Source organism: Euprymna scolopes, chromosome 30 (genome assembly GCF_053919585.1).
Source record: "Euprymna scolopes isolate OS-2025 chromosome 30, ASM5391958v1, whole genome shotgun sequence".
In the NCBI taxonomy this organism is placed as follows: Eukaryota; Metazoa; Mollusca; class Cephalopoda; order Sepiida; family Sepiolidae; genus Euprymna; species Euprymna scolopes.
In genome coordinates, this window is record NC_136511.1 from 61,210,011 (window position 1) to 61,220,140 (window position 10,130).

Genomic DNA, 10,130 nt, shown 5'->3' on the forward strand with positions numbered 1-10,130 from the left:
GAATGATGTCCGTTTCTCGTGAAACAGTACTTCATAAAAACATTTATAGCTCTAGTATTGCACTATCGAGCTACCTAAAATAAATTATATATATATATATATATATATATATATATATATATATATATATATATATATATATATATATATATATATATACTAGCTGTACCCGGCCACGCGTTGCTGTGGCTCAGTTTGTTAAAATGGAACGCATGTGAAAGTAGAGAAAAGTTTGATTCTTTTTTTCAAGAGAATGTACAAATTATTTATTTTTTTTAACAGATGTTAAGAAAATAAACAGAAAAATACATCCATCATTAATTATGCAAAAAAATAAATAAAATGTTGATTTAGTGTTTCAATATGCTTATAAATTACGATAAAACTTGCTGAGTATGCACTGTTTTACGGTTGTTGTAAAAATAGAATGGAAACTTAAATTTCGCTTCATTTTAATCTTTCTTAATTTTTTAAGTGTGCCCCCCAAACGAATATAATCAAAACAGTAACATTCAACAATTGTACTTTATGTATATAAAACACAAAATATGTATTAAAAAATAATTTTTTTTTTAAAGTTAATAAATAATTCCATTTTTAAACGAAAAAGTCAGTTTACCTAACTTACTGTATTAATGCTATTTTTTAAGCAAGAAGAAAAAAAGGTAAATATTCAGATACGCTACTACAGAACACCGACCACTCTAATTTGTTTTTTTATAGGTAATTGAGGTCGCTGACAACGAATCTGATAGTCAAACTTGGGGCAAATTTACCGTTTGCATGGTATTTACCCCTGAACCCACGAACTTCTTTCCACCATTTTGCAGCATCCGTTTATGCTACGCGTATGCACGCTGTAGCATAAACGACGGCTTCACCAAGCAAACTACGTTGGGGGGAGGGGATTTTTTTTCCAGGACATAGAATTTTCTAATTTTCAAAAATACATTATAGCACTTTTTGGGCGGAAAATTTAAAATTAGCTGAAAAATAAATAAAATAAGAAAAGGAAAGCACACCAAGTTGGAGTAGGGGGGTAATTTATCTGTTTTTTTTTTACCTGGAACATCGAATTTTCAAATTTTCCGTAAGTAACGCACCGACATTTACCAATTAGAACATCATTTAACATTTTCCGAAGATTTTACTTTGTACATTGGGGGCGCGAGCGGGGGGGGGGTGATGTTGGGTCGCATCCATCACATCCCCCTCACCCAAACAAATTAGAGTGGTCGGTGTTCTGTAGTAGCGTATCTGGATATTTACCAAAAAAAATATTTAGGTTTGGCTATAAATTCCTAAACTCATTTCACCCTAAATAATTTAGGTGACTGAAATAGGAATCTAATTGAATCTTAAATTTCCTGAATAGTATGCTAGAATTCATTTTTATATCGAATACATTAATACAGATTTTGGGGCTTTTTTTCGTAATGTTACTGTAAAAATTATTTTTTATTGTTACAAATTACGAAGCAAAAATAAATTCATGCGTTTTTTATTTACTACTGAAAACCATAACTTTAGTAAAGGTATTTTTTGTTTAAACAAAATAAAACATTTTCACTAAGAGTTAAGTAAAAATAATTAGTTCATTATATTCTGCGATCATTATTTGAAAAATACTGCAATTTTCATTAAAATTCGTTAATTTCCTGATTTTTGGTTAATTTTTAAGTAAACGGAGGAGTCAAAATGTGTATACACTTTGAGCGTCGGCATTTATTTTGCGACCACGTGTGGTTAATTTAAATTAAAGTTCAATCACATGGCTACATTATCAATAATCATGTAATTAAACCCATTGAACATTTACCGATATTGTAAACACATTCTGTTTACATTAAGCCGGTGGTGTTTTTTTAGTGATGCAATGTTGTCAACTGAGATTAAAAAAAAAAACCCGCGGGATCAGGAGAAAGAAATGTCCAGAAAATCGCTAGATTTTTAACTTATGGGTTTGTATTACTGTACACATAGATTCGAAAAAAAGTTGTCAAAAACAAATATATAACAAATAAATGTTATCAAAGGCAAGATAAGTTACTATTCTACCTAACTGGATATTGGAACATTCAAGATGGAGTCTGATTCTCTCTTTAACACGGTAAGTTTATGAAAAGATGTTATAAATAAAAATCCGGATAAAATACTGTTAAAAACTCGCTCAATACATGTTACTGTGACATAGGTTGACATATATTCGGCGGGTTTTTAATAGTATTTTGTATAGTTTTTTAATTAGAACACCTTTTTTCAAACTTACGGTGTAAAAGAGGGTGTGAGACGCCATCTTGAATTTTCAAATACATCGGTAAACACTGTATGTTTTTCGAGCTGAATAAATATGTTACATTGAATAAAAACACGAAAAATATATCCAGTTTGGCAGAAAAGTAACTTATCTTACCTTTGATAACATTTATTTGTTATATATTTGTTTTTTGACAACTTTTACGAATCTATGTGTACAGTAATACAAACTCCTTCGGAGGTTGGAATGCCTCCCCCACCTAAAATGTACTTGGAAAAATCGATTTTATAGTGAGATTTAAGAATGGTTAGTCGAAAAAAAGATGAAAAACAAAATAAATAATCAATGAATAATTGTTACCAAAGGCAATAAATGCTACTTTTTTTACTTACATGAATGAGTTTATTTTATGTTTTAAAGTATTTTCAATCGCTTTTCGGATTTTCGTTATTTTTTTAATAATCTAATGCAGGTGTGTGGGTGCCAAATATCTCCAGATTTTCTAGAATTCCCCGCTAGATTGCAAACAAAATCTCCAGATCTATCAGGAAAACCGCTAAATTGTAACACTGGTCACGTGAAAGGAAGCGGTAATAAATAATTGTCCCTAAATAAAAAAATGGCCTCCCGGTATAAAGAAAAACACCTATTTTCATAGAAAAAATTAAGTATAATGTTATAATTAAAAAGAAATATATAAAAACACACATGGATATAGTAAACATATTATACCAAAACGTGGAAGCCATCCGTCCAGTGGTTTTTCAGACAATTAATTCCGAACGAACCAACAGTTACATGTATATATATATATATATATATATATATATATATATATATATATATATATATATATATATATATATATATATACACAAAGGTCGTTCTAAATGTGATGTCTGCTATTTTTATTCTGCCCGAATAAATCAAAGGAAATGCCCTATTGAATTGCTGTGACGACTGAACTGCAATTTTCATATCTCTATTGTAGATATTGGTGGCGTAAGACTCTAAGAAAGAAACCCCTGTCATTGACGGGCTTCAGAAGCAGAAACGCGTTACTGAATTCCTCCGTGCAAAGAAAAAAAACCCCAAAACCTTGAATTATTCAACATTCGGGGTTGGCGCGATGCAGTTGATGCAAACACAGTAAGGAGATGAATTCGTCGATTTTTAAGTGGCGACAGAAATGTCCGCGACAAAGTGCGCCCCAGAAGCTCATGCGCAGCCACAAACTCAGAAAACATAACTTGCTAATCCGAGCTGATCAGCTTTTTTCGTGTTAGGCAAGAGAAAAGGGAAGCATGTCGTTTACAACACGACAGCTTCAGGCAACACAAGTTTGAAAACTACGGAATATGTCACAAAGTTCGGCTGAAAGTACTCACTTACCAAACGTGTAGTCCCGATCTAACGCCGCCAGACTTTCACTTGTATGAACCTCTTAAAAGCACATTCGGTTAGTAGTATTACTCAGACAAAACCGTCGTAATCGCAGACGCTGACTTTTATGACCGACGCATCAAAGCTCTCGTTCATCGTTGGTAAAAAGTGCATTGAGAATACTGATGACTATGTAGAAATATTAATTGTTGAGTACAAAAGATTGCCCCTTTTAATGATACCTCTCCCGTCTTCGTAGCTCTTTAAAAATGGGAAGCATTACTTTGGAACGACTCTCATGCACATTTTCTCAAGCAATTAGAAAAGGGATGTAGCTGCGTCTATTATTTGTTCATTGTAATGATGTATTTTTTAAATTATTTGTTTATTGTAATGAAGTATTTTTAAAATTATTTGTTTATTGTAATAATGTATTTATAAAATTATTTGTTTATTGTAGTGATGTATTTTTAAAATTATTTATTATTGTAATAATGTATTTTTAAAATTATTTGTTCATTGTAATAATGTATTTTTAAAATTATTTGTTTATGGTAATGAGGTATTTTTAGAATTATTTATTTATTGTAATAATGTATTTTTTAAATTATTTGTTTATTGTAATGATGTATTTTTAAAATTATTTGTTTATTGTAATGATGTATTTTTTAAATTATTTGTTTATTGTAATGATGTATTTTTAAAATTATTTGTTTATTGTAATAATGTATTTTTAGTATTATTTGTTTATTGTAATGATGTATTTTTAAAATTATTTGTTTATTGTAATGATGTATTTTTAAAATTATTAGTTTATTGTAATGATGTATTTTAAAAATTATTTGTTTATTGTAATGATCTATTTTAAAAATTATTAGTTTATTGTAATGATCTATTTTAAAAATAATTTCTTTATTGTAATGATGCATTTTAAAAATTATTAGTTTATTGTAATGATGTACTTTAAAATTATTTGTTTATTCTAATGATGTATTTTTAAATTTATTTGTTCATTGTAATGATGTATTTTTAAAATGATTTCTTTATTGTAATGATGTATTTTAAAAATAATTTGTTTATTGTAATGATGTATCTTTAAAAATTATTTGTTTTTAATGACGTATTTTTAAAATTATTTGTTTATTGTAATGATGTATTTTTAAAAATTATTTGTTTATTTTAATGATGTATTTTTAAAAATTATTTGTTTATTGTAATGATGTATTTTAAAAATCATTTGTTTATTGTAATGATGTATTTTTTAAAATCATTTATTTACTGTAATGATGTATTTTAAAAATCATTTGTTTATTGTAATGATGTATTTTAAAAATTATTCGTTTATTGTAATGATGTATTTTTTAAAATTGTTTATTTTAAAGATGTATTTTAAAAAAATAATTTGTTTATTGTAATGATGTATTTTTTTAAATTATTTGTTTATTGTAATGATGTATTTTTTAAAATTGTTTGTTTATTTTAATGATGTATTTTTTAAAATTATTTGTTTATTCTAATGATGTATTTTTTAAAATTATTTGTTTATTTTAATGATTTATTTTTTAAAATTATTTGTTTATTGTAATGAGGTATTTTAAAAATTATTTGTTTATTGTAATGATGTATTTTAAAAATTATTTGTTTATTGTAATGAGGTATTTTAAAAATTATTTGTTTATTGTAATGAGGTATTTTAAAAATTATTTGTTTATTGTAATGATGTATTTTAAAAATTATTTGTTTATTGTAATAACGTATTTTAAAAATCATTTGTTTATTGTAATGACGTATTTTAAAAATCATTTGTTTATTGTAATGACGTATTTTAAAAATTATTTGTTTATTGTAATGACGTATTTTAAAAATCATTTGTTTAGTAACATTATTTATCTACTTATATTATTTGATGTGTTTGTGTATTGCTTTGTGATTTTTAATAATGGACTATATTAAACGTAGTTCACAAGTGAAATAATAAATATACAGATAAATGAATAAATCACATAATAAGTAATACAAATGAAATAATTAATACATAAACAAAATAATAAATAAATGAGAGACGAAACCACACCCCTATCTTGCTTTTCGCCTACAAATCCATATATATATATATATATATATATATATATATATATATATATATATATATATATATATGTATGAATGTGTGTGTGTGTGTGATCTTAAACTATATCCGATGGTGAGAACCCAGCTTGCTGGTTTTGGGGAGTGTGGAGCCACACTTTAATTGCCATTGCTCCCAGGTCCACTCTGACCCAGAATGGTAGTACCTGTTAGGGTCCCAACTATAGGTTAAATAGAAACTGACTTGAAAAAAAAAACAAATACATTTTTTAAAAACTTTTCTTACAAAATCACTGGATTTGGCATTAAATGACTTAAAAAGGGTTGACATGCCGTAAAACAAAACAACTAACCAACCAACCATAAACAAACACACACACACTCACACACACACACACACACTCACACACACATAAATATACATATATATATATATATATATGTATATATATATATATATATATATATATATATATATATATATTACTTATGGGAGGATTCCAATATTTTTTCCCGATTCCGATATAATTACCGATTCTGTACTTACTTTCCGATTCCGATAAAATTACCGATTCCGATTCCGATTCTTTATAAATGGCTAAATATGTAATCACAGGGCTGTCAGTTTTCCCCCCGATTACCGTCAAAATGCATTTTAAATGTGGGAATATTTTCCTAAACAAAAAGAAATCACTTGTGTGTGTGAGGGGGGGTCATTTATCGATTTTAGTTTCGCTAGTAGTTAGAAATCAATAAATATTTATTATTTTATAATTATTAGCAAAGAAGGGATATCTTGCTTTAAACACATTCAAACAACAACAGACAATTACAAGAATCGTTTTGATATCGGAAAACATGCATACATTTTTCCGATCCCGATGCCAATTCCGATAACAATTCTTATACACACAAATGTTCCGATTTTTCCGATTATCGATTCCGATCAATCGTCCCAACACTAATATATATATATATATATATATATATATATATATATATATATATATATATATATATATATATGTAAAAGAGATTTAGAAGGCTGTCACAATGCGAGGAATGAATTATAGTCGCTGTTGGTAAGAGGAGACGAGAACAAGTGGCGATTTACAAATCAATAAGTACATATATATATGTTTTATTATTATTATTTTATTTTTTTAATATATATATATTTATTCAGTTGTATGGTAAAATGTCTTACTTGTTTTCATGCGACGTGTTCCATAATAATTTCGGAAAAATTTTCCCTTTTCAAATGGTGCGCGTAACAGGTCGATTCAAAGCATGCTGGATTAATCAAACACTACTGCGCTTGAATGTAAGGTTAAATGTTTGTTTTACTCATTTAAAACTTTTTTAAAGCTTCACCGTTCTCTCATTTTGCGACCAAATTTCAAACAATATAAAAAATTTTTTTCATCTTCTGAGCTATATTTTGAAATAAACATTGACGTTATAGAGACGATTTCTTCAGATTGGCTGTTGCTTACCATTGCAAGTTTTTCGTCGTCGATACCTTCATAAATCATAGCGGGAATGTCGCTCAAATGCCATATTGTTTGAGCTATATAGAGAAAGTTAACAGAACATACCCTCTTGTCAAGATAGGGCTGATCATCTTTCGCTTACGACGTCGCCCGTTAATTCTGTTTCTCTCTTTTTTCCCTTATTTCTGTTTATTTACTTAATTACGTCTTTTATCTGATTTTGTACTTAGTCAATTTAAGAATTTGGTAATACTTTTTTTTAGATTGTTGACAATTCGTATTATGATATTGAATACAAAAAAGAAAATATTATTTCATAAATTTATAACTTAAAATATTGCTGGATTAAGACTTTATACATAATGTTATATTGAATTAAAAACAAATTCTTAATGCTGCAATATTTAAGTTATAAATTTATTATATTTTTTACAAGAATATCTTGTCCTTTTCTTTTCCAGTTTAAAAACTAGTCTTTTTACTTTTCTAAGCGTAATCTTAATCATATTACTTTCCATGCTCTCACATTGTCATATATATATATATATATATATATATATATATATATATATATATATATATATATATATATATATATATATATATAACAGGTGGACCAAAAAACAAAAACAAAACCTAAATGGAGGCCATCTAGAACATATGCTGTAGAACGGAGAATAAAAGGCTAAAGACCCTAGTGTTTTGATGTGATGTTTTGAATATAATAAACTAATTATAACCTAAGTTTCATTTCCTTCGGACAAAACATTAAGAAACGAGGGCTAATTAGATTTGGGGCCCGTTTTTTTTGTCATCCTATATATGAATTTAGGAAAACTCGTCCCGGGAAAACTCGTCCCGGGAAAACTTGTCTCCGGAAAACTCGACCCCGGAAAACTCGTCCCCTATTCGCTAGGTAGGAAAACTGGTCCCTTATTGAATAAATATCGGTTGAAAACACATTTTATGATCGTTCTTGAAGGAGATATTGTTTATTTTAAATAGATTATAGCCCCCCCATAATGTTTTTTTTTTTAAAATATTTTTACTTGTTTAATGTTTTTTCTTTTTTTTTTTTTTTAAATAAAATCGATTTTCTAAGTGTCCGTTTTCTAGTTAAGTGGCTAAGTTCTTAGTGGTTTCACTTATTTTAAAGCGTTTATTATATTCATAAACGAGACCGCATATTTTTATAATATTAATATAAAAAGAATTTACTCATTTATTGTTGTTTATAAAAGAGTAAAATCGATTTTTCTACCTCTCCGACTATGTTGTTTGTTGTTTAATTTATTTGGAATCGTTTATTCGGGAAATAAAAAAAAACACACACAGAAAACAAACAAAAACATGTCGAGTGTTTGTTACGTGAGAACGAGAAATAATGTCCGGTATATGACATCTTAGTGGTCTTGATAATCGCTAAAAAGTAGAAAATTAAAGAAATTACTGAGGGAGATTTGGTTTTAAAAAGAAAATAATAAATTTTAATATTTTTTAAAACATAATTTAGAGAGGGGGGGGGGTAAAAACTATATCTCCCTCCGAAAAACAACCAACAAAAAATGAAATTAAAAAGATTCTTGATAAACGATAGCGGAGTTTTTAATAAAATTGATTAATAAATTTATTTAGTGATTACTTTTTCTCTTAATGATTGATTTTAGAATTTTGAAGTAAAAATTTAAAAAATTAAAAATTAGTTAACGAGAGATTGTTAGCACATGGCATCTCTCGCGCCAAAAAAATATTTCGCTTTTAATTTATTAGTTAATTTTTGCAAAATTTGACAGGACGACAATAAATGTTGATAATTGATAAAATTATAATTTTAAATAACGCATGAGTGCATTTGGTATGAGAGAAAACAAAATCATAACAAAAAAAACTATCATAATTAAAAAACAAAAACAAAAAAGTAACGAAGAATCGAAACGCTTCCTGTTTTTTAAATTTTGTTGTTTGTTTTTTATTATTGTTTTTATGACTCCAAAAAAAATCGTAAAATAAGAACAAAAAAATTTGTAATTAACTTTGTATGAACATAGTAAACTCTTTAAAATAAGTGAAACCACTAAGAAGTTAGCCAGTTAGGTAGAAAACGGACACTTAGAAAATCGATTATATTTAAAAAATTTAAAAAAAATTTAAACAAGTAAAAATATTTTAAAAAAATATATTATGGGGGGCTATAGTCTATTTTAAAAAACAATATCTCCTTCAAGAACGATCATAAAATGTGTTTTTAATCGATATTTATTCAATAAGGGACGAGTTTTCCTACCTAGCGAAAGGGGACGAGTTTTCCGGGGTCGAGTTTTCCGGAGACGAGTTTTCCTGAGACGAGTTTTCCGGGCACCCCTATATATATATATATATATATATATATATATATATATATATATATATATATATGTATATATATGTATATATATATGTGTGTGTATATATGTATATCCTTCAAAAGGGCGAATGAACTCTTTTTCTGGGTCAACGGCCAACTAGCACCGTGTATATTTGTGTGTGTGTGTGTGTATATGTGTATTGGGGTGCAGAGGGCTCCCGTAAGCCGTGGTGAAGGCAACCTTTGTAGGAGAAGCAAATCTCTGATTAAAAAACCTGAAGACCATTACCCGCATTAAGCTGGTCTGCAGTTTAATTTGTTGCTGGCTATCTTGCTCTTGCTTGTTGCTGGATCTTAACATTTTGAACCGAGAGAGAGAGACTTAGCTGTCGTACAAAGCTAATACTCTGTAACATCATCTTTGTATAGATACTCCCTCAGGCATTTGGGCTCATGGATTTTAAATGTCTGAGGGAGTGGCACTCGTCTGACAAGACGTTGCAATCATCATATATGTATATATATGTATACATGTATATATATGTATATGTATATATATATATAT